Here is a 26,250-nt window from a genome sequence, read left to right on the forward strand (position 1 = left end):
CTCAATCTAATAGAGGAAAAAGTGAGGAAGACCCACAAATAACCGGGCACTGGGGGAAATTTCCTGAACAGAACATCAATGGCTTATGCTCTAGGATCAAGATTCAAGAAATGGGACCTCATAAAATTGCAAAGCTTCTGTAAGACAAAAGGCACTGTCATTAGGACAAACAGCCAACAGATCTTTACACATCCTGCATCCAATAGAGGGTTAATATTCAATATATACAAAGAACTCAAAAAGTTAGACACACCAGAGAGTTTTGACCCATCCTAAAAAATGGAGTACAGAGCTAAACGAAGAATTCTCAGCTAAGGAATATCGAAAGGCTGAGAAGTAACTAAAGAAATATTCAACACACTTAGTCATAAGGGAAGTGAAAATCAAAACAACCCTGAGATTCCACCTCACACCAGTAAGAAAGACTGAGATCAAAAATGCAGGTGACAACAGATGCTGGAAAGGATATAGTGAAAGAAGAACACTCCTCCATTGTTGGTGGGATTGCAAACTGGTACAACCACTCTGTAAGTCAGTCTGGAGTTTCCTCAGAAAATTAGACATAGATATACCTCTCCTGGGCATATACCCAAATGAGGCCCCAACATTTAACAAGGACACATCCTCCACTATGTTTATAGCAGCCTTATTTATAATACTCAGAAGCTCCAGATGCCCTTCAACAAAGGAATGGATACAGAAAATAGGGTGATCTACGCAATAGTGTATTACTCACCTATCAAAAACAGTGACTTCATGAAATTCATAGGCAAATGGATGGTACTAGGAAATATCCTGTGAGGTAACCCAATCACAAAACAACAGACATGGTATGCACTCACTGATAAGTGGCTATTGGACCCAAAGCTCAAATTACCAAAGATACAATGCACAGACCAAATGAAACTCAAGAAGAAGGATGACCTAAATGTGCATGTTTCAGTCTTTTTTAAAAGGGACATGGAAATATTCAAAGATGGGGATATGGAAACAAAATTTGGAGGACAGACTGAAGGAATGGCCATTCAGAGCCTGCCCCACCTGGGGATCCAGCCCATATAAACACAGTCATCAAACACAGACAATATTTTTGATGCCAAGAAGTACATGCTGACACAAGCTTGATACAGGTGTCTTCTGAGATACTCGGCAAGGGCATGACATATACAGAGGAGAATGCTAAGAGCAAACCATTGAACTGAGAACAGGGTGCCCATTGGAAGAGAAAGGATTATAGGAGCTGAAGGGTCTTGAAACCCTCCCTATAAGAACAGCAATGCCAACCAACCAGAGGTCCCAGGGACTTAACCACTACCCAAAGAGTACACATGGACACACCCATGACTCCAACTGTATATGTTGCAGAGCACAGCCTTGTTGACCACCAATGGGAGTAGAAGCCCTTGATCCTGCCAAGGCTGGACCTCCCAGTGTAAGGGAATGTCAGGGGGGGAAGCAGGAAGCGGTGGGTGGTTAGGGAAGGGGAACACCATCATAGAAGGGGGAGGATGGATGGTATAGGGGGTTTATGAACAGGAAACCTGGAAACGAGATAACATTTTAAGTGTAAGTAAATGTATCCAATTAAAAAATAGCAATAAAATATCAGAAAAAGTAATGTTTCAGCATTCAAACATTCTGCCAATACTGAAAACAGAAACACATGCACACACATACACATGTGCCCACAAGTACACACAAAGACACCTGCGCAAGTGTTCACACACATACACACACACACACACACACACACACACACACACACACACACACACACATACAAATTATTTCTAAATAATTTGGCAACTTTTGTTAAAGATAAAGGATTAAAGACTTATTGTTGCTTCTGGATTTCTTATTGCATTCGTCTTCACAGCTGTCTCCAAGCATGAAATCTGTTATGTTTGTCATCAGTTTCTGATAACTTTCTTCAGTGTGACCACTTAAATCCCAATCAATACAACTGTATTATCATTTCATTTAAATCCTGATTTTTTCTAGTTTTTTATGTAAAATGAAACTTTTTATTCTATTTATGTATTGTCTTTCAAATAAAATTTATAAACCAATATATCCATATGGCAAATGAGGTAGTTGAAAATTTGATTCTAATGAAACATTATTTTCTTAAAAATTGGTGATGTTGAGATTGCTGGGGTTTTTTTGAAGAGTGTGTGTTAAATGTGCTAAATATTGTTGAACTCCCAAGAACAATTCATATGCATTATAATAGCAGTAAGTGATGTCCAGAAGGAATACTGGAGAATGAACATATGTAACTGAGTTTTGATATACCTGAATATGTATCTGAAAAGAGAAAAGGGAGGAAGAATAGCTTAATGGTCCCATGAAAAATTATAATATAATTAGATTAGACTGTGACTTTTAAACTGCCAGTGAGGTGAGCATAATTCATATTTAAAGGTTTATTGCAATATATCATACATTTTATGTTTTTATTACATTATAAGTTACATACTTCTTGTGGTTTGCCCTGAAGTTATCTGTATTTTGATGCTAATTCCACTGTCCCAAGGACAGCTGCCTAGTCACTACTCAGAACTCAGGAGACTTCACCAAAACCACCTCCCCATTGAATTTGTAAAGTATAGGTGAGGGGCAGGTACAGGAAAGAAGGAGGCCTGTCATTGGAGGAGAAGGAAGGATGGGCGGGAGAGAAGTTTGAAGGAAGAGGAGGAGACTAGAACAGAAAGGAGAGATTGAGAGAGGGTGAGAAGCCATGGCAGGTGATGTTAAGATTCTCCTCTGTGTATTTACAGGTTGTTATTAATGTTCCTAAGGGATGGATGGTACCGGGCTTTGAATGTTTAAGTGGGCAATTATATCTTACCACTTGGGTCAAAGGTTATTGTGTTGTGTGTTCTTCTTGTGAGGGTTTGAGTGTAGGAAAGCGTGCAGCTGGGATGTGTTTCCGCCAAGATATCTAGATATCTAGCAGATATCTTGGGGCACTGAGGTGCAGGACCTAGCGGGGTAAAAGACAACTATACTGTTTTATATTTTTTATATTTTACAACAACACATACTTACATATAAAATAATATATTATTTTATAAGAAAGTTCAATATTACTTTTACACATTACGCTTACAATAAATTTAATACAATAATATAATACAATAATTTAATAGAATTCATTATTTTATAAAAATAAAATATTTAATCTAGAAATATTTTAACTTATGTGTGTTTTAGTCTTTAGATGTGAATATGCTTACGAGTATGCACAGAGCCCAGATGAATGGGATAACTCTAAGCCTGGAGATACAAGTAGGATTTGACGGCCCAATGGTAGGAGTGAATTCAACTCTAGTCCACTGAAGATTATTATAAAGTCTTAAATAATCAGATATACCCCAACAACTTCCAAAAAACATATAAGATTATTATATTTTTAAAAAGTAATAGGTACACATATTACCATGTTCACTTTAATGCTTATCACACCAGTATACACATAAAGTAAAATGTTGTTTTTTTCTTCATAAAATTCTGTTTTGTCTCAGTCAAAAGCAAATTAAAAATATTAAAAAGGAGTGGGAAACATCAGTCATTTCAAGTATAGAATGCATTGTAAAAACCTAATATTTGGTGTAAATAACCCAAAATAACATTTTACAACAAATGCTGGTAAGAATATTTTGGAAAAAAAGAGCTATTCTACATTACTATGAAAGCAGGAAATGGCTTATGCATTATGGGAAAAAATAAAAAAAAATATATTACCAAGCTAAGCAAGCGATTCAATTCTTTTTAATTTTTATTATATATTTCTTTACTTACATTTCAAAGGTTATTCCCCTTCCTGGTTTCCTGTCCATAGCCCCCATTCCCTCTACTCCCCTCCCCCATATTGGTACTCCCCCTGTACATCCCCCTTATTGTCCTCTCCTATATTCCCCTGCATTGGGGGTCCACCCTTGGCAAGACCAAGAACTATCCCTTCCACTGGTGTCCCAACAAGGCTATTCTCTGCTACATACGCAATTGGAGCCCTGGGTCTGTCCATGTATAGTCTTTCGGTAGTGGTTTAGTCCCTGGAAGCTCTGGTTGGTTGGCATTGTTGTTTTTATGGGGTTGCAAGATCCTTCAACTCTTTCAATACTTCCTCTAATTCCCCCCAAGGGCATCCTATTCTCAGTTTGGTGGTTTGCTGCTAGCATTGACCTCTGTATTGGATTTGCTCTGGATGTGTCTCTCAGGAGAGATCTATATTTGGTCCCTTTCCACATGCATTTTTTTAGTTTCATCAATCTTATATAGTTTTGGTGGCTGTATATATATGGACCACATGTGTGTCAGGCTCTGAATGGCCATTCCTTGAGTCGCTGCTCTAACCTTTGCTTTCACATCCCCTCCTATGAATATTTCCCCCCTTTTAAGTCATAAGGTACTAGCCTTGTAGAAACAAAGTAAATATGTTTCGAAAAAATGAATAAGAAAACTCATCATAGGTGTTTACTCATAAAATATCTAATAGAAAGCAGTTCACATCGCCCTGGCATGATAATGAGTTAATGTGTGAGACATCCACACTATGGAACGATACACAGCATCACCAAGTACACTCTATTAGTTCACATGTGGCTAGAAAACTTCAAGGATATTATGTTTGATAAGACGTAACACTCAGTCATAACATCCTTTGACATCTAAAGTACTTACAAATTTTTACTATTCTTTCCATAAGAAGTATAATCAATCAAATTGAACATCACCAGTTTTTTCCTAGACCTACCAGGAAGCTGAATGGTACAACAAACTCTTCCCTCATATATAAAGCAGTTTACAAGTACATGGGCTCAAATCAAGTTCTGATAGGGTTGAAATAATGTCTGTATTCATGTGTAGGTGCAAATCCTGCCCTATAGTGACTTTTATTATTTGCTACACCCAAGTATTAATAGGGTGAAAAAGTCAGTCTTTAGGATGCACTGTAAGGGTTTAGGATGCACTATAAGGATTGTGTTCTGTGACTTTTCCTGGGGAAACTTGAGTATATATTTCCTCATCCACATAGGGTCCCCCTGATAGATGGTTAAAAAAAAAGATTGTACAATGACCAGCTTAGCAAAGTAATACGTTTAATGGTGTAAATCTTAGGAGTATGAGTGAAGAGTAATTTACAAGCGTATGGTTGACTCAAACCAAACTCATAACTGTAAAGCCCTGCAGAGCCTGGGGAATAACTCATGAGAAATACATTCTTAGGCTGCCAGTAGGAAGTACTGTTAACTCAGTGCCTTGGAGAATTACCTCTTCCAGTATATAAATTTGGGGAGAGGCCCTGAAAACCTCATCAATTTCAATTAATTCCTCAAACTAGTAAAGTTTGTTTGCTCTCTGCATCTGATGAGTATTTACACAAGGTGGATTCTTTCAGTCCATAAGAAAATGCTACATAACTTTCTAATATGTCTTAATTCTCTTACATTATTTCCAGCACTTCTTCCACAGTGTTCCTGAGACCTGAATGGGGGTCTTTCTGTCTTTACCATCTATGATTGACTGACTGTATGAAAGTAACAATCACTTAGTTGGAGGAAGTTCATGGGACTGAGTCTTTGTGATATATACCCTATACACTGAAAAGCTGGTTTCCTTCCAGATCTATTGAGGTATACAGCAACAGAACTCAGTGGGCATAACAAGAGATGTTTGGAGGATGGTTCGACAGTCACACAAAATTTACCCAGGCTGTAAATTGAAAGAGAAGCCAAAAGCAGTCTCTATCTGCTGAACAGTTATTAAGAAAGATGACAAGAGGAAGGGAGACTCAGACAACGACAGAGGGTGGAACTGGAAGTTTCTTGTCCCTTTAGCCATGAGGAACATTAATGATACAGAATAATTGATAAGCACAGTAACACATCTCCTTCTATCAAGTTCTTATTACTACTGCTTGAGTTATTTGACCATCTTGCTAAACATAATCTCTTGATAGGATAAACAGAGAAGGAGTAGATACATATGCTATGAAGGATTTCATGTGGAATTTTCATAGTGAAAAGGCACTTGCACATATTTGGCTGGGGAAAAATATGTAGAATTATATTAGAAATGAACTAGAGCATGTAAAGTTGGTAATCCCAGAATGTTTCGCATTGACTATAAAAACGGAAATTTTCTACTGGTGATGTGGAATTGTAATGTTCACAATGTTATCACTGGGGAAGTCCTGGTGAAATGAACATGACAGTGAGGTACGGTTTTAGTCAAATATTCAGAATTATAATCATTTTATCAATATTGGATATTTTATTGGATATTTTTTACTTTATTGGATATTTTAAGTATTTATACTGTGTATGTTATCCCCTTTCGTCCCCTGACCCATTACCCTCTTCTCTCTCCCCCTGCTTGTATGAGGGTGCTCCACTCACACCCACCCACTCCCAAATCAAGCCCCTGGCGTTCCTCTATATTGGAGAAACAAACCTTCATAGGACCAAGGACTTTTCCTCAAATTGATGCTGGAAAATGCTATCCTTTCTAGATATAAGGCTGGAGTCATGGACCCCTCCATGTGCAAACAGTGGTTGGTGGTTTGGTCCCTGTTTTTTTGTTTGTTTGTTTGTTTGTTTGTGGTTTTTTGTGTGGGAAGTTTACTTTCTTGCTTTTCGTAAGGTGTATTTTCCCTCATTGTGTTGGAGTTTTCCATCCTTTATCCTTTGTAGGGCTGGATTTGTAGAAAGATATTGTGTAAATTTGATTTTTGTCATGGAATATCTTGGTATCTCAATCTATGGTAATTGAGAGTTTTAGGCTGGATTAGCGTTTGTATTCCCTTAGGGTCTGTATGACATCTGCCCAGGATCTTCTTACATTCATAGTCTCTGGTGAGAAGTCTGGTGTAATTCTGATAGGTCATCCTTTTTATGTCACTTGACTTTTTTTTGTGCATTTGGTGTTTCGACTATTACGTGACGGGAGGGATTTCTTTTCTGGTCTAAAATGTTTGGAGTTCTGTATGCTTCTTATATGTTCATGGGCATCTCGTTGTTTAGGTTAGGGGTGTCTGCTTCTATAATTTTTTTGAAGATATTTACTGACCCTTTAAGTTGGGAATCTTAGTTCATTTCTATACATATTATTCTCGGGTTTGGTCTGCTCATGGTGTCCTATATTTCCTGGATCTTTTGGGTTAGAAGCTTTTTGCTTTTGCATTTTTTTTTACTATTGTGTCAAAATTTCAATGGTACCTTCTGTCCCTGAGATTCTCTCTTCTATCTCTTACATTATGTTGGTGATGCTTGCATCTATGACTCCTAATATATCCTAGGTTTTCTATCTCTAGGTTTGTTTCCTTCTGTGATTCTTTTATTGTTTCTATTTTCTTTTCTTTTTTTTTTTGATCATGCATGGTTTTGTTCAAGTACTTCACCTGTTTTGTTGTGTATTCTCTAAGGGATTCTTGTGTTTCTTCTTTAAGGGCTTCTACTTGCTTACCTTTGCTGTCCTCTATTTCTTTAAGGGAGTTGTTTATGTCCTTCTTAAAGTTCTCTATCATCATCATGAGATGCAATTTTAAATCCAAATCTTGTCTTTCAGGTTGTTGGAGTATCCAGCATTTGCTTTGGTGGAAGAACTGGGTTCTGATTATTCTGAGTAGTCTTGGTTTCTGTGGCTTATGTTCTTGTGCTTGCCTCTCACCATCTGCTAATCTCTGATGTTATTTGGTCTTGCTGTCTCTGACTGGATCTTGTCCTTCCTGTGGGCCTGTGAGCCTATAATCTTAGGAGTGAGAGGGCTTCTGGGCGACCAGCTCTCTCAGAGTATGTTTTGACTTTGAGAGCGGTGGTAGAGCCCTAGTACTTGGTGCAGATGGAGACCAGAAGTGTCCTGTTCTACCCTCTCTGGGGCTCTTGTGCCCTATGTACTCCAGGCATGTGTCTCCTTGGACACCTAATGGAGAGAAAGTGGGGTCTTACCTGTGGGCTGTGGGCTTAGGATGGAGAGCACTTCTGGCAGACCAGCTCTCTGAGGGCAGGTTTTGTGTCCAAGGGTGTAGGACAACCCCAGCTCTGGGCACAGATGGAGGCTGGAAGCATCCCATCACAGGACACCCTGTGGCTTCCAAGATCTATGCGTTCCCAGAAGGTCTCTCTTTAGATTTTCAGTGGAGAGAGTTTGGGGTCCTAACTGTGAACTGTGGGCTTTGGAGGGTGGGCACTTCTGTCAGACCACCCCTTTGCCAGCTGGTTTGGGGACCAAGAGCCATAGAGAAACCCCAGATGTAGGTCAAATGGAGACAGGAAGGGTCTATTAATAAGTTTAAAAACTCTAGAGAAATGTGTCAGGTCTTTTTGTATTTGATTTTTGATTATTAATATTCTCTGTCTGTTTGGAGAACAGCAACATTCTTGAGAGTTTTGCTGATGGAATGTTATTCTTATCTTTTGGTTGTTGTTATGATTATTCAGGCTGGATACCAAATATTAAATTTTTAACTGACTTCTATACACATCACCAAATAAGAATTCTCTGATTTTTTCTATGAAATTAGGTAAACAACTGGAACATGCTTTTGTTTACATATCAACAATACTGTTGTTAATGTGTTAACTGTGATAAGACAGAAGTAAAAGCACATAGAGTTGAAGGGATGTAAAGTGATAAAGTTAGTATATACTTACAACAAACACTTCTTGTAGTCACAGATATCAGTAATATTTATATTTTCTAAAACAATGTTGGTTTTGGCTTGTCATGTATTCTGACACGAAAGAATGGTCCCTTCGACTCTCATATAGTACTGGACACTGATAATATCTGTATACTACTAAAATTTATTTATGTTACTGTATATTTATTTTATAATTTTTGTTCTCTTTTGGGACTTCTAAGGGCCTTGTGCAAATTATATTACAGGTTATCAACAAGTTTTGGCTCAAGAAGTAGTCCAAACTTTGAATCAATTAATAGATAACATAAATGGTTAGCACAGATCTGTATTTTCTCTTAGATGGATTTAATATTTGAAGCTTGGTATTATCAAGCTGTGTATTACACCAAGCAAGAATTTTCCAGCCAGGCTGTAGAGCATTACACATTTAAGCACTAAGATAAGTATCCTACAATTTTCAAACAAAAAATGATCTGTAATTGAGCTGTTTGACAATGTTGTACATTTTCTAATTTTATTATATAATGTCATGAAAAAAGGGGATTGTATGCATTTACTATGGGCCTTGGTTTTATAATGTACATAGGACAGCATGGTAATACTCCCTATTCTGGAGAAAGAGTAATCTTGAGCAAATGGATCTTGATTTAACAAAATGGACTCAAATTTTGTATGTGTTCTTCAACAACAGTATGCATCCTTATGTTAGTTCAGTTTTTACAGAAAGAAAAGAAACAAAATATTGTTGTACATTTATTCTGAAGTAAAATTAGCATAACATGCAAATTAAATGCTAATCTGAACACTAATAATTAGTATTAAATATAAATCCTTGCACAGGAGGTCAAAGTCATGTTAATTGTGTTCTGATTACTTGAAAACTTGATAATTTATGTTAAACCATTAAAAAGAAAGAATTTTGGTTACATTATGGATAGACCATTTGACAGAGTAATAATTAGCAAAAATCTTTCACATATTATGATTTTTCAAATATGTGTAGAATTATTTTTCATGTGTCTCCATCAAAGTTCTTTGTGTTTATACAACTACTTGATTTTGATGGTAAATAATAGCCATCAAATTTAATTACAACTGTTTACTGTTGAACTATAGAAAAAATGATTATTTTTGTAATATATATATATGGGTTTTGTTTAAATGTCTTTGATTTTGATAATATATTGAACATAAGCTATTCTTTATTCCTGTCTCTGTGGCTTAAGGCTTCGATCTCCATCCTGTGCTATTAGTTTAGTTACTTAATATTTTAAAGTACCATGTTACCTTATTTTCTGAGAAAATATATTAAAGTTATATAATTTCTGTTTTCTGTTGGATTTTAGTACTATGTTTACTATTCTGAGTCCTTGCCTTTCTCTCTAAGCTGGAAAATCAGATTGATGATATTAGCACATCATCATACTGGGGATGTTTTTGACCTATGAAACTGATTTGTTCAAGAATTTTAATCCAATAACATGGCTGTTCTGGTTGGACAAGGAGTTGAGTTCAAAGATCTTCTCATTTTATGTGATCTGGCTGAAGTGCACATACACACTGGATTACAGTAAGACATGTATGTAATATAGACATACTCTTAGTACACAATTTTAATGCATAGCAATGAAAGTAAGGCTAGTATGTGGAAGGAAGTATCCATGTTTGAAAGCAAAGTTGAATTGAGGTGCAGACAAATGGGTTAATCAGAGAAAGATTACAGAGAATCAGTCAGAGATAGGCTAAGCCCAAATTCTTCCAGTGCCAGACAGGAAAGAGATATTACTTAAAGAGCAGTACACACAGGAGTGGAGTTGAGTCAGGTGAGTTTGATAGAATTCAGTTTAGAAGCAGCTTTTACCAGACAGTTAGCTATAGAGAGAACAGCAGAAACCAGCACAAGCCAGATAATAAGAAGAAACAGAATATTAGAAGAAATTTCTAAAGTTAGTTTGATGCCAAGCAGATTTCAATTCTGTGAGAAACCAATTTGTATTTGTCAGCTTGGTCTGGAGTGTGAACAACAACAACAACAACAACAACAACAGCTGAGTTGAAAAAAACAGTCAGCCAGAGTTCATAAAACAAACAAACAAACAAACAAACAAACAAACAAACTACAGAGTGTTCACATTCTTCAGTAAGCCTCTGAGATGGAAAGAATATCTGGTGAATAAAAGTTACATTACACTGATTGACAAATTTGGAAAGAATTATCACTGTAATAAAAATTAATATTTGTCAATAAGAATGAAACATTTATACCATTTTGTGTACCATAGGATTTGTTATAACTACATTTCACATTTTCTGTTTAAGTATTAAGTGCCCTGAGCAAAGTAAAATTATTCACAAATACCAAGCAATCAATTTTTGTTTCACTAAGAGTCATTTAAATATCGAATCAATTCATATATAGCATTCAAACATCTCACAAATATGTAGCTTTATTTATAGGATTTATATTTTGTAGCTATGAACATAAAATGTGTGTTAACTTACTCAGTATTCCATGCTGCGGGTTCTCAAAACTTTACCATTCTCTTCATGAGTTTCCAATTAAAAATTTACAAATAAACATTTTACCCTCATGCTATTGCAAGGAGCAGCTTGAATTTATAATTTCAATCATGTTTTCAGTTTTAATATTGGATCACTTTCCAGTAATAGCATATAGGAAAGTAATTTATTTGTTTATTTATGATTATTCCTGTACATATTTAATGAAGCATCAACACCTTGTGAGAAATCAGTTTTTCTTCAAGGGACTTTATGTTGATTCTTTGGATTATTACACAGAGCTAATTGTTGTCTCTCAATACAACTGTATTTCTCCATTATGAGTATATTTGTGTTTTATTTTCCTTTCAGTGTTTATATATAGGTAAAATGTTCAGCAATATGTTAAAAGGACTAATGGAAAAACCACATTATTTGCCTGTTATTTTAAAAGAGAAATCACCTATAAAGATGTTTGCTGTACATATTTTCTTTCTTCTTTTCATTTTCTTTTTTCTCTCCATTTCCCACATTTTATTTCAAAAGTAGAGGACAATTTTCTCTATTCTTATTTTGGTAAGAGTTTTCAGGACAAATGCACAATTAATTTGGCTTAATATCTTCCTGCTTATAAACATAACCCCGTTTTTTTTATTTTAAATTGAAGAATGCAGAACACATTGATTTTTTTATTTTGAAACACTTTTCCATTTTTGGAATAGACCTTACTTAATCATTTTTAAGTTATTTTTATACATTCTTGTATATGTCTACACAATTTGCTACAGTTGGGGAAAACTTTCTATGGATTTTGTTCTTTATGATATGTATCATAAATTTATCTCTGGACTCTAATTTTGCTACAATTTATACATTTTAGTTATTTTTAATATATTTTATTTTAATTTAATAATATTTGTTCATATTTTTATTGAAAGTTCTCTTATCCATTATGTAGAAATGTCTTTGTTTGACATAACACTGAAATTTTAATGTTTTCCTGACAAATATCATTATAAATTTTTATTTCAGTGATACTTGAGCTCATACATCCTATTCTTTATGGTATTTTGAGTTCATAAGATTTCATGTGTCCTAGCCTGTAATTTTTTGGGGGATAAATTTTTCCATTTGACCTTGGAAGAGTGTGAATGTTCCTGTTAGAAGATGAATCATTCAGATATCAGTTAGAATCTGGTATGCTATTTCACAGTTATAACTATGTCTCTATGTTCACAGGGTCTTGCCTCTAACAAGTTTCAATTAGTCACTGTGAGATCATGTAGAACTTTGGTTCATTCACTTATAATCCCATCATCTGTTATCTTGCCCACTTTGATGCTGCTGTGAGATTTAAATATTGGTATGTTTGCTTTCAGAGTTCATATTCTGGATATTTTCTGGTTGGCTTTGAAGTCTTCTTTGATTATATTTGACATAGATACACCAACTTCCTTTTTTTCATGTCTTGTTACAATAATTTATGTCTTATAATCCACATACTTGTAATCTGTTAAATTCTTTTTTGGAATTTATCAGATAGTTGGTGAGGAGACAATGTTCTGGTAGTGTATTTTAATAGCTAGTTTTTGTTAAAGACAATAATTCATTGCAAAATGATAGATTGCTTAGGTTACAGAATGGTGAAATTCACCAAAATATTTTCACAATTGTTTGGTTGTTTGTTTTGTTTTCGTTTTATTGTTCCTGTTATTTGGTTCATTTTTATTGAGGAGAGAAAAGAACTTACCCTGAAAAAAGTAATACAGGGAATAAAGTATCACTTTGAGCTCACTGTTACCAGAAACAGGTTTCTGGATTGAGTTTACAATCAATTGTTGAAGGAATGGCAGAGACAAAGAAGCCTCAGACATTGCATACATATTCACAGTGCAGAGGGAAATGAATTAACGCCTGGATGTTCATGCACAGTTTGCTTTCTCCTCTCTTATGCAAGCCAATCATATTCCTGCCTAGGGGATAATGAGCTTCCCTGAGAATATCCTTCAACCTTAGTGTAACCAAGATAGTCCCCCATGAGCTGAGTTGAGTGGTGGTTGCGCATGTCTTTAGTAATAGCACATGGAAGGGAGTGGCATTCAGATCTCTAAGAACACACACACACACACACACACACACACACACACACACACACACACACAAATCTGTCTTAGAAAAAAATAATCTTGCATGGACAAGTTCACAAGCTAACCTAATATTACAGTTCCTTACTCTTTGCCAGGTGATTCTAATTATGTCAAGTTGAACTTAAAATAATCATCACAAAGTAGAACTTCACATAAATAGTCAGTTAGTACTCCTCAAGTTGAATGAACATGCATATTGTTTATTTTTATCACTGCTATGATAGCTTCTGAAATTATGAGAAGCATTTTAGAACCAAAGCAGTTTATTTTAGCACATAGTTCAAAGTGAGTACAACCCAACATAGTGGAGAACCAATGGCACTAGTAACCTGAATCATATATTCACAATGCACCTAGCCAATGGGCAAGCAAAAAGGTAAATAGTAGAGTTCAGCTCATCTTTTACCTATTTTTATAAATTCAGAAATAAAACACATGTGAATGCACCACTTATATTCAGGTTGAACCTTCCATGCTCAATTAGGTCTCACTGGAAACATTCCTATAGACAAAAAAGTAAAATAAATAAATAAACAAATAAAAATTAAAAAAAATTGAAGGATGTTTTCATAGTGACTTTAACTCCCTGTGGTAGTTTGAAAGAAAACAATGGCCTCTAATGCCTCACAAGGAGTAGCAGTGGCAGTGTAAGAGGTTTGAACTTGTTGGAGTAGGTGTGTTCTTGTTGGCAGAATTGTGTCTCAATCATTTCCTGTTACTTTAGGTTCTAGACGTAGAACTCTCTTCTACCTCTCCAGCACCATGTCCACCTGTATGTCACCATGCTTCCTAATGTGACAATAGATTAAGTCTTTGATACTACAATTGAGGCCCCAAACTAAATGTTTTACCTTATAAGAGTTGCTGTGGTCTTATATCTTCACAACAATAGAAACTATCCCTACAACAGATGTGGACACCCATGACTGGGTATTCCTGTAATAGACCTGATTATTCTTTTGAGTGGAGGAATGTAGACTTTAAGAATTTGGATTAGAAAAGCCATTGGATCCATAAAGTGGGACTTAATGAGCCATCCTACTAGTAACATGGTACACTGTGACGTTGAAGATGATTTGGGCTTTGGGGGCCTAGCTCAAGAGGTTTTAAAGAAGTATTATTATGTAGACTAGATACCATTCTTGAGGTATGTTAATTAAAAAAAATGTGTCTGCTTTTGGAAGGTGTCTGAAAAAATCTGCCTGAGGCTAAATTGAAGAGTTTGGATTGAAGGTATTGAGAGAAGAGATTTCAAAACACAACTCTGTAGTATGGTTATTAGTGTTCACTCTTACAAGGATCTACATTGAAAAGGGAAAAAGGTGACCAAGGAAAAATACAAAATATAGAGTTCAAGGAGAAAAGGAAAACCAGGAAGTGGAGTGAAGCTAAGTCTTTCATTCAAAGAGATAATAAAGATACTAAAGAAAGAGATAACCTCATGCATGATACCACACAGCCAAGCTTTCAATTTATGAAAAGGAATTAAAGAAAAACATAGGACCAGGTGTAGTTTTGAATGCCTTTGCTCCAGGACAGTCAAGTTTAGGCACTGAAGAAGACCACTGAAAACAGAAACCTGGTGAAGATGTAATTGAACTTGGTTCCATGTTCCAGATTCAGCAAGCAGCAGAAATTGTCATCTTCTGACATGTGGTTCTAACTTTATAGGCAAGAATAGAAGAAAGGGGCCATGGAAACTCATCCATCATGACTAAGGAAAGCTGCTGATGCATGGTATATGCCAGGAATGTTTTTGTGTGAAGGCACAGAAAGGACATTGAGTAAAACCATAAGGACAAAGCCTGGATCTTGTTGATTTTGTTTGAAGACACAAGATCTTGATAATGCCAGAGATGTAGAATGATTCCTCAGAAAATATGCTAACAGGAAGTGGAACCAGCTGGAGAGAGAGAGCTTGAGAGAGCTTTTTGCAAAGAGTTAAGGTGAAAAACAAACCAACCAACCAACCTACAAAAGCAACACAGCAGTACTCCCTCACCGCAGATGTAGCCAGTACTCTCCTCAGTGCATGCCCTAGGGCCAAGTTTAGTGGTAGCATTCTCCCAAAGCAGCTGTCTCCTGTCCTTCGAAAGAAGCAGAAGATTAATGCCCTCAAAATGGTAAGACCCCCCCAACCCTTAAGCTATGGGAAAGAGACAACCAAGCGTTTCCAGCAGTCAAAAAGAGACAGAACAGCTGTGAACAGCTTGTAACAACAGGAAAGAATGCACTGCCATTGATAACAAGACTGAATTATTCCTTCCCAGATCAAAAATGTCCTTTTCCACATGTATGGTTGCTCCTTGCTGTCTGAACAAGCATTATCAGTTTGAGAGAAAACAATATTTTACCCCTTACCTTATCGTGCAATGCCAAGGCTCAAAAGCCCCAGTCTAATTCCCCTATATAAACCCTAAGCCCCTAGACTTGGGTGTTGCATTCCTAACCTACCACGCAGAGACAATTGTGTCCCTGGGTTCAAACTTGAATAAAAAGACTGTCGTGTGCTTACGTTTGAGTTGTGGCCCTGGTTCTCACAAACTAGACATAACATTCTGGGGGGGGGGTCATCAATCTGTGATTCCCCAGCAGATCCCCAGAATCCCTGGAGAGTCTAGTGCCTGCCAGTGAGTGTTCAGTATTTCTGTATTGTCTGTGTCTGTTCTTGCTTTGTTTCCTTGGAAAAGCCTCAAGGTATTTGTTTAAGCAGCAGAGAGTAACTTGGAGAAGATGCCCTGGGGGGTCATGGCCGCAGGGGTCAAGAAGATGTTCCTGATCCTAGGGGTGAATTAGTCATCGTTGAGGAGAGGAATTTTTGGTAGAGGAAGAGGAGCCTCATCATAAGTTACTTTCCTCTCAGTGTTATCTGTATTTTTAGAGGTTGGACTCTGTGAGTCTAAGTGTTCGGGTTCACTTCTAGTTTCAGTCACAATGTGGCTTTGTACAGGTTTATCTGCTGTGTTTCTTGTGGTAATTGGTTTAATTCTGTACTGGACTTTGACAGATTCTATGACAATGGGACAGACTGATTCTCACCTCTCATTATAGTTTTAGCTTATTTTAAAGAAGTCAGGCTCAGATCTTGCAACCTCTCTGTAGGTGTGAGGATCAAGAAAATGACCATATACTGCAGCAGCTGGGAGTGGACAACTTTTGAAGTTGGCTGGCCTCCAAAGGGACCTTCCATCTCTCAACAGTGTTAGAGGTAGAAGACAGGGTGTTTTGAAAGGTTCAGGGGCATCCTGATCAAGTCCCATATATAGTAGTTTGAAAGAATTTGGTGACCAACTGGCCACTTTATATTGAGGCTTTCCTCTTTCCCCTTGCCAACACGTCCTCATCAATAGGAACAGTATCTGGCCTGGTGATGAAAAAAAATGGAAATGGGAAATTCCCAAACCTTCAGAACCTCTTCACCCTATCTTACAGGACTGTATCCTGATTATATTATCTTTTCCCTGAGTTATATCCACATATCAGCACCACCAGCACTTTCCCCAGTCCAAGACCTGGAGGAAGCCCCAGCACAAGCCCTGGCTTCAGTAATGTCAACCTCTGGAATAGAATGGGGCCCTGCATGAGGAACACGGAGGAGGTATATGGTGCTTCCTGAAGCTATAGAGCCAAAGGCAGATTACACTGTTTTACCTGTAAGCAGGACCAGGAGATCAACAAGAGAATCAACCCCACCATTATTGGCCCTTCTCTACGATGATCTTTATAAATGGAGTAAAGAGAATACCTGATTCTCTGACAACCCTAGGGAGCTCATTTGTCCCTTAGACACACTCCTGTTCACTTATCAGCCCACTTGGAATGATTGGCAGCAGCTTTTGCAGATTCTTTTTACCACTGAGGAAAAGGAGCACATCATTTTAGTGTCCTGAAAAAAATGTTAAGAGAGCTAATAATGGCACTCCTACCCAGAACCCTGCTGACATTGACGATGGATTTCTCATGAAAACAGCCTGGGACTACAATAAGGGTAAAGGCAGGGAGTGTCTTAGAGTCTATCACCAGACTCAATTGACAGGTCTCAGGACAGCCTCTTGATGACCCACAAATTTGGTCAAGGTTTGTGATATCAGGCAAGAGAGTAATGAAGACCCAGCAGTGTTTCTTGAGCAGATGGCAGATAATTCTAACAGTAGTATTGGTGATTATCAATCAGTCTACCAGACATTAGAAGAAAGTTACAAAAGTTAAAAAGATTTAAAAAAATCATTAAGAAATTTAGTGGGGGTTGCAGAGGTATCGTTATTAGGTGTATCATAATTGGGAAACTAAAGATGGAAAGAAGATTGAAGAAGGAGAGATATTAAACAGAGATTTGGCCAAAGTTCTGTGGCCAATAGTATTCTGGACCCAAAAGAGAGGCGGCACCAGCTCTTGCATAATGCTGAAGGGAAGGATCCTAAAAGAGACTGTCAACCAACATTAGGTAAGAACAAATGTGCCCATTTTAAGGATGTAAGACATTGAGCTAAAGAGTCTCCAAAGTGAAAGCAAAGGCTAAGATCATGGTCATGGAGGAAGAAGAGTTTGGACCCTCTCCCCAAGCCCAGGATAACGCTTAGAGTAGAGGGGAAACTTCTAGACTTCCTCGTGGATACTGGAGCTCAACATTCCGTGCTCTGAAAGGCTGAAGGGCCAATGTCTTTTAAGAAGTCCTAAGGCCAGGGGGCCCCAGGCACAAAACAATATTCACAGACTACCTGAGGAACAGTGGACTTAGGAATGAGATGGGTAACCCATTTATTCATGGTCATTCCTGAGTGTCCCTACCCCTTACTGGGGAGGGATCTTCTAGCAAAAAGGAAGGTCCAAATTCATTTTAAACCTGGGGAAGTCTGGTTAACAGATCAGTACAGTAGTCCAATCTATTTGTTGAGATTTAGTTTGGTTTTAGGGACTAAGTATAGACTAGAGACTAAAAGTCACCAGCCACACCCAAAAAAGATTTAGATGTTTGATTGAGAAAGTTTCCCCAAACATGGGAAAAATAGGAGACATGGGCTTGGAGAAATATTGACACCCAATATTTGTAGAGTTTAAACTGGGGGTGGATCCAGCCTGAGCCTAGAAATACCTAGAAATACTTCTGTGTCTCAAGAGACACAGAAGGGGATCACCCTCCCTTTCCCTCCCATATTAAAAAACTTCTGTCCCTGGGAATCCTCAGGCCATGTCTTGGCCTGGAATATTCCATTATTAACTGTGAAGAAGTCAAATTTCAATGACTATCACCCTTTCCAGGACCTATGGGAAATTAACTGAAGGATGATAGACATACACTCCATGGTGCTTAATCCTTATACTTTATTGAGCTCATTGTCACCAGATTGGAAATGGTATTCTCCTTGACCTAAAAGATGTCTTCTTTAGCCTACTGTTGGCTACTAAAAGCCAGGAATATTTTGTCTTTAACTGATGTGAACCTGAAAGAGACATTAATGGATAATTCACCAAGGCTGTTCCAAGGCTATAAGAATTCACCCAGAATTCTTCATGAAGCTTTACATGAGGACTTTGGTGAATACTGAAAATACCTGAAAATCTCCTACAGGTTCTGGAGGAAATGGGATATCAGGTATCTGCTAAAAAAAAAAAAAAAAAAAAAAAAAACACAGCTCTGTAAGACCAAAAAGTCACCCATCTCAGTTATATTCTGAAGAAAGGCCAGTGAGTGATGGCTTTCTACAAGAAAAGAGACTGCCGGGGCTGGGGATTTAGCTCAGTGGTAGAGCGCTTACCTAGGAAGCGCAAGGCCCTGGGTTCGGTCCCCAGCTCCAAAAAAAAAAAAAAAAAGAAAAGAAAAGAGACTGCCATCAACATCCCTAATCCCCAGACCCAATGACAAGTGAGCGAGTTCTTAGGGTCTGTGGGCATTTATAGATTATTGATTCTGGGTTTTGTTGAAATAGATAAACCTTTATTTAAAGCTGTCAAAGAAGCAAAAGACTTCATTTGGATTCAGGAACACCAAAGGACCTTTGAAAAAGCAAAACAGGCCCAACTGTTGGCCCTTGCTTTGGAGCTACTAGACATTACTAAGCCATTCCATCTATATGTTGAATAACATAAAAAAAATAGCCAAAGAGATCCTGACTCAAACTCTAGGGCCATGGAAATGACCAGGGTCTTGTTTTTCAAAGAAATTAGAGTCAATGGCAACAAGATGGCCACCCTGCCTGCATATCATCGCTGCTATGGCATTACTGGTTAAGGATAAAGATTAAATTAGCTTTGGGAAAGAATTTAGTCATCATAACTAACTCCCATACAATTGATGGAGTACTCAAACGGCCTCCTATGGTCTCAGTAATGCCCACGTGGCTCCTTATCAGAACTTACTAATTAACCCTGGCAAGTTAATTTCCAGCCTCCTGTCTCCATAAATCCTATGACTCTTCTCCCTGACCCTGATTTAGACCATCCTCCTGCAATGTAGCAAATTCTTAGCTCAGGTAGATAGTTCCAGACCAGACTTGAAGGATTCCCTTTGCCAGTAGAAAAGTGGACTTGTTTTACAGATAAGAGTAGCTTCATTTGTGATGGTCAGAGCAAGACAGAAATGAAAGTAATCTGGGCTCAATTTCTTCCCCCAGGTACTTCACCTCAAAGGGTTGAACTAATAATACTAACCCATGTCCTCATCAGGAGGAAAAGGACTGGCTGTTAACATTTATACTGACAGTAGATATGCATTTGTAACTGCTTATGTACATGGAGCTATTTACCAAGAGAGAGAGGACTCTTAACTACAGAAGAGAAAACCATCAAAAATAAAGATAAAAATCCTACAAGTTTCTTAAAGCTTTCTGGTCGCCAAAGAGTTTGACAATCACACATTGTCCGGGCCATCAGAAAAGAACACCAGTGACTTGAAGTAACAACCTAGCTGTCAAAACTGCTAAAGAGGTAGCCCTAGAAGAAATGGCTGCCTCTGTGTTGGCTACTGTCCTTACTGAATTACCCAATCCCAACTTAACAGATTACTCCATCTCTATGGAGGAAGAGATGATGTGTGCTAAGAATCAGCGGATGAGTCAATGTTCAGAAGGCAAATGGCAGTCAGCTGAAGGTAAGCTAATATTATGCCCCTCATTGGCAAAAACCATTGTCAGGAAAATCCACACAGTCACTAACAGGCAAGTGAGATAGATGGCCAATGCAATGTGACAATCTAAGGTGACTTTCAAGTCTATACAGAATACTATTGAGGATATAATGTCAAGCTACAGAGCTTGTCATCTAATGAACAACCATAATACTCCCAAATATCCAGGCTCTTGACTGTGAGGTAAAAGACTGGGGACGTATTAGAAAATTGATTTTACAGAAATCAAACCAGGGAAGTATGGATAAAAGTACTTGCTGGTGTTCTGGAAACCTTCTCCAGATGGAGAGAAACATTCCCATGGAAGGACAAGACAGCAAAGGCAATGGCTTAGAAATTGCTAGAGGATATCTTACCCAGGAAATGAAGCTAGCTGGAAAGAGAAAGAGAGAGAGAGAGAGAGAGAGAGAGAGAGAGAGAGAGAGAGAGAGAGATCTTTCAATCAACAAAGCTAAAAGAAGTTGGAGATCTGAAGAGCATTTTGACATCAGGCACGGAGATGCGGAGTTTGGATTTTGTCCCGCTGTTTTTCACTCTTATTTTGGTCCAATATTTTCTTATGATGTCCTCTTTCTTCCACTGTGAAATGGTAATTTATGTCCTGTAGTATTATATGTTGAAAGTATGTAATCTGCTCTTTCATTTTGATTTTCTAGGAATAATAGTTAAGAAATTTCAAGAGTCTCAGAAGAGACGTTGAACTTAGGACATTATATGTATAAGACTGCTAAAGACTATGGGGATTTTTACAGTTCGACATGATATTTTTGCATTGTGATGTGTCTATAAGCCCCTAAAGGCCAGAGAGTGGAATATGGAGGTTTAAAAGCAAATGGCCTAAGCTAATATGGAGTGACGTTATTAGGAGGTGTGGCCTTATTGAAGTCGGTGTGGCATTGTGGAGGAAGTGTTTCTCAGTCACTACCTGTTTTCTATGGATTTAGATGTAGAACTCTCAACTACATCTCCAGTACCATTTCTGCCTGTGTTCCACAATGCTTCTTGTGATGGTGAACTATAATCCAGCCTTAATTAATGCTTTTACGTTGTAATAGTTGCTATGGTCATGGTGTCTCTTCACAGCTGTAAAAACCCTAATTGATACATGCCCCCAAGTTGATAATGAAAAGTAATCATAAAATAATATAAATTATAGTCTGATGGAAAAGTACATGAAATGAATCATGTACTAAGTTGAGGGGTTTTAACCAGCTCTTTGTATGCTAATCAATGGAAAACAATGTAATTAAGGAAAGAGCTAAAATGCAGAAAAAGACTTTTTATAATTTAGAGTTTCGAGCCAATGTTAGTTGGTTAAATCTCAAGAAAACCTCACATATAGAAATGATTAAGAAATACAGAATGAATATGTGTTACTGTATCTACTCCCATATATTAAAATAGTACATTATAATGAAAGTATATTATATTTCTATTACCTAAGTATATGTCCCTCTACTGAAGCATGCAGGAGGCCATATCATTAAAGACAGTTATTTTCCATCTGTAAGTAGCTATGAATTGACAATAGCTTCTCAGGTAAAGGGAGAGCATCCTCCACATCTCACACAACATTTCTAGTATTTTGGTTGGTTGGATTTTATGCAAATCTTGTATTACTGACAAAAACATTTTTCAAAGCATCAAGAGAAGTAGCTCAATGGTATCTACATCTAATATCCTAAGGTAAAGCTCTATGCATTTTCTGCATGCTAAGCTACTCATTGCCTATTGATCTCTAATAATATACTTCTCTTTAAAACTTTACCTCTAGTCGAAGATTTTATTCTTCAAAATTGCAGAAAAAGCAACCGAAAGTCAAGGGCTCATGGCTTTGTTGAGTGTCTTGTTGTCAGTGTGCCAGTTCCTCAAGCCATGAAAAGATTTGTCCTTTTCAGAAATATTCTAATGTTCCCAGGTCCTCCCTTAATAGTGCAGACACAATGCATTTATACAAAATCATAAAGCATGGCCTGCGTATCTATGTCCAGCAACTGAGACAGCTGAGGCAGGAAGATTACTTCAAAACAGAAGACTATGTTCAACACAAGTAATAGACTGAACCCTTTAATAACAAAAAGTGTAATGGGTAGAGGTTCTGAAAGGGTAATTTTACTTTTATATATATTTAAGTTAATAATCACAGTATCACAAGATAAAAATCTAAATAAAAAAATTATTTGCAACAGTTCAGGAGGCTGGGAAGGCAGGGACTGAAAACCTGGGGTGTATTCTTATTGTGCTCTAACAGTGGATTTACCACATGGGAGGAAAGAAACTGAAGACAGAAAGCCTTTATTAAGTTAACCTGACCTGTTATGATCTTCAGGTTATCATAAAAAATAAAAATGTGTTCCATTAGATTACATCTACTACAACTGGTAAAATGAGAATTAAATTTTTAGCACAGACTTTTTATTTCACACAGAAAGCATACGAGGAATTAAATGAATATATGCTACTTGAACTCAAGGAGAACTTAATAATAACATTAACTCTAGTGTACATTCAAGTATTCGGGAGGTAATGATTTTTAATGTTTTCAGAAACTGTGCAGTATTTAACATATAACTGATAAATTGTATTCATGAAGTTGAAAATAACAGAATTTATTTCAAAATATATTTTAATGTTGTAATAGTAGGAATTCAATCTGAGTTTACTAGAGATATGCCTACATCAAAATATTTATGTCACCAAAAAGGGATTTTCAATCAAGGACAAATACAGACTCTAAACTTACGTCTTTACTTTTTTATAATTGAAATAATTATTGTGGTCCTTCGGACTGGAGGTTTTCCAGAAGATCTCTGATCCAGTGTGGAGCACAGGTTCAGGTGAAGTGAAGAGCTCAGCCAGGGAGGGAGTACTGCTTCCACTGCCTCTGCTGCTGGTGATGCTCCTTCTTTGTTGTGTTGCTGCCAAGGGAGTTGGATCAGGCTGAACCAACACTAGCCTTGGGGTGTGGCCTGACTTGACTAATCTATGTCAAATCTCATTACGAGGGACTGTAGCTATTTCAGAAGAGCCTGATATCCTAAGGGACTGGGAATGCTCCTGTGGACCCTTAGGGTCCCTGGGGCTTCTACCTATCTCGACTAGGAATCAGGATACATTTCACAGCCTGCTGCCGCGCAGATTAGTAGTATATAAGTGTAAAAGTATATATAAGTCATATAAGTGTTTTTTTACTGTGAGATTAATGTGGTAAATGGCCTAGGTTTATACAGGATTTAAAGTAACTATATTGAGGAATGTGCAACTAAAAATAGGCTGATGGGAAATGTGATCTAGTTTTTTTTTTAAATGGTTCCTTATAGTAGTGGTTCTCAAACTACTCCTCCTCCCCCCCTCCCCCTCATCCTCCTCTTCTCCCTCCCCCTCCTCCTCCTCCTCCTCCTCATTTTAACCTGCTTGTCTCTGTACCAAAACCATACATTGCTGTGAAATACAGCTTGAGGTCAGGAATGGTGATTCCTCCCGAGGTCAGGAATGGTGATTCCTCCAGAAGATCTTTTATTGTTGATGATAGTTTTCACTATCCTGGGTTTTTCTGCTATTCCAAATGAACTTACAAATTATTCTTTCTAACTCTATGAAGAATTGAGTTGAAATTTTTTTCTTTTTTTTAACTGGATATATTCTTTTACTTACATTTCAAACATTATCACCTTTCCTTGTCTCCTGTCCATAAAACCCCCTATCCCATTCCCCTCACTCTTCTTCTATGAGGGTGTTCCCCCACCCAACCTCTCACCACTTCCCACCTCCCTGCCCTGACATTCACCTACATTGGGGAGTCCAGCCTTAGCAGGACCAAGGGTTTCTCCTCTCATTGGTGCCCAACAAGGCCATCCTCTGCTTCTTATTCAGGTGGAGCCATGATTCTGTTCATGTGTATTCTTTGGAGGGTGGTATATTCCCTGGGAGCTCTGACTGGTGGGTATTATTGTTCTTATGAGTTCTCACACACCTTCAACTCACTCAGTCCTTTCTCTTCCACCTCCACTGGGGATACTGTTCTCAGTTCAATTGTTGTCTGCAAGCATTTGTCTCTGTATTTGTCATGCTCTGGTAGAGCCTCTCAGGAGACAGCTATATCAGGCTCCTGTCAGCATGCACTTCTTGTCAAATGAAATATTGTTTGGTTTGGGAGGCTGTATGTATATATAGGCTGGATCTCCAGATGGGGCAGGCTCAGGCCATTGCTTCAATCTCTGCTCCAAACTTTTTCCACATCCTCACCAGTATCTATTGTCACCTGAGTTCTTTATCTCGGCCATTCTGACTGGTGTGAGATGGAATCTTAGAGTTGTTTTGATGTGCATTGATGGCGCCTGTGCTGCCAGTGTGTGAATATTGGGCATAGGTCTGTGGGATTGAAAGAAAACACGCACACGGGTCACCCGTTTTCAGAGAGTGCCACCAAGGCTTTACTGAGATCTCCTTATATACCTGAGGCAAAAGTCATGGAAAACAGCAAGGCAGGTGAAAATCCCCAATCAGGGAAACAGGAAAAGTCTGACTGGTGGAAAGTCCCAGGCCCAATCAGGGGCATAAACAACTTCTTAACAACAACAAGCTGGAAGGCTCAGTGGGGAGGAAGGGTGCCACAGAAAGTCCCAGCCCCAAATCAGGGGCTAAGAGCAGCTGCCAAGGGTGTAAACAACTTCTTGCTATAGCAGGCTAAAAGGCTCAGTGAGGGGGAAGGGAAACACCCCAAATTAGGTCCCAACAGTGCACTTCCCTGATTACTATACTGCATTTTTAATAGGGTTATTTGATTCTCTGGAGTCTAACTTCTTGAGTTTTTTTTGTATATATTGGATATTAGCCCTCTGTCAGATGTGGAATTGGTAAAGATCTTTTTCTAGTCTGTTTTTTTGCCATTTTGTCCTAATGGGAGTGTCCTTTGCATCACAGAAGCTTTGCAATTTTATGAGGTCCCATTTGTCAATTCTTGATCTTAGAGCATAAGTCATTGGTGTTTTGTTCAGGAAATTTACCCCAGTCCCCATGTGTTTGAGGTCTTCACCACTTTTTCTCCTATTAGTTTGAGTATATCTGGTTTTATGTGGAGCTCCTAGATCTACTTGGACTTGAGTTTTGTACAGGGCAGTCAGAATGGTTCGATTTGCATTTTTCTAAATGCTGACCTCCAGTTGAACCCGCAGAAGTTGTTGAAAATGCTATCTTTTTTCCCACTGGACAGTTTTAGCTCCTTTGCCTAAAATCAATTTTCTATAGTTGTGTGGGTTTATTTCTGGGTCTTCAATTCGATTCCATTGATCTACCTGCCTGTAGCCAATGTGCCAGCCTATGTACAAATACCATACAGTTTTATCACTATTTCTCTGTAAAACATCTTGAGGTGAGGGATGGTGATTCTCCCAGAAGTTCTTTATTCTTGAGAATAGTTTTCAATATCCTGATTTGTGGTGGTTGTTTTTGTTTTTGTTTTTTGTTTTTTATTTTTTTTTATTCTAAATGAATTTGCAAGTTGCTCTTTCTAACTCTATGAAGAACTGAAGTGGAATTTTGATGGGGACTGCATTGAATCTGTAGATTACTTTTGGCATGATTGGCCATTTTTATACAATTAATACTGCCAATCTATGAGCATGGAAGATCTTTCCATCTGATATTTTCTACAATACTTTATATTTTTCTTCAGTGACTTGAAGTTCTTATCATACAGATCTTTTACTTGTTTGGTTAAAGTCACAACGAGGTATTTTATATTATTTGTGACTATTGTGAAGGTTGTCATTTCTTATCCTGTTTATTTTTTGAGTAGAGGAAGGCTATTGATTTGTTTGAGATAATTTTATATC

Source organism: Rattus norvegicus, chromosome 20, assembly GCF_036323735.1.
Source record: "Rattus norvegicus strain BN/NHsdMcwi chromosome 20, GRCr8, whole genome shotgun sequence".
In the NCBI taxonomy this organism is placed as follows: Eukaryota; Metazoa; Chordata; class Mammalia; order Rodentia; family Muridae; genus Rattus; species Rattus norvegicus.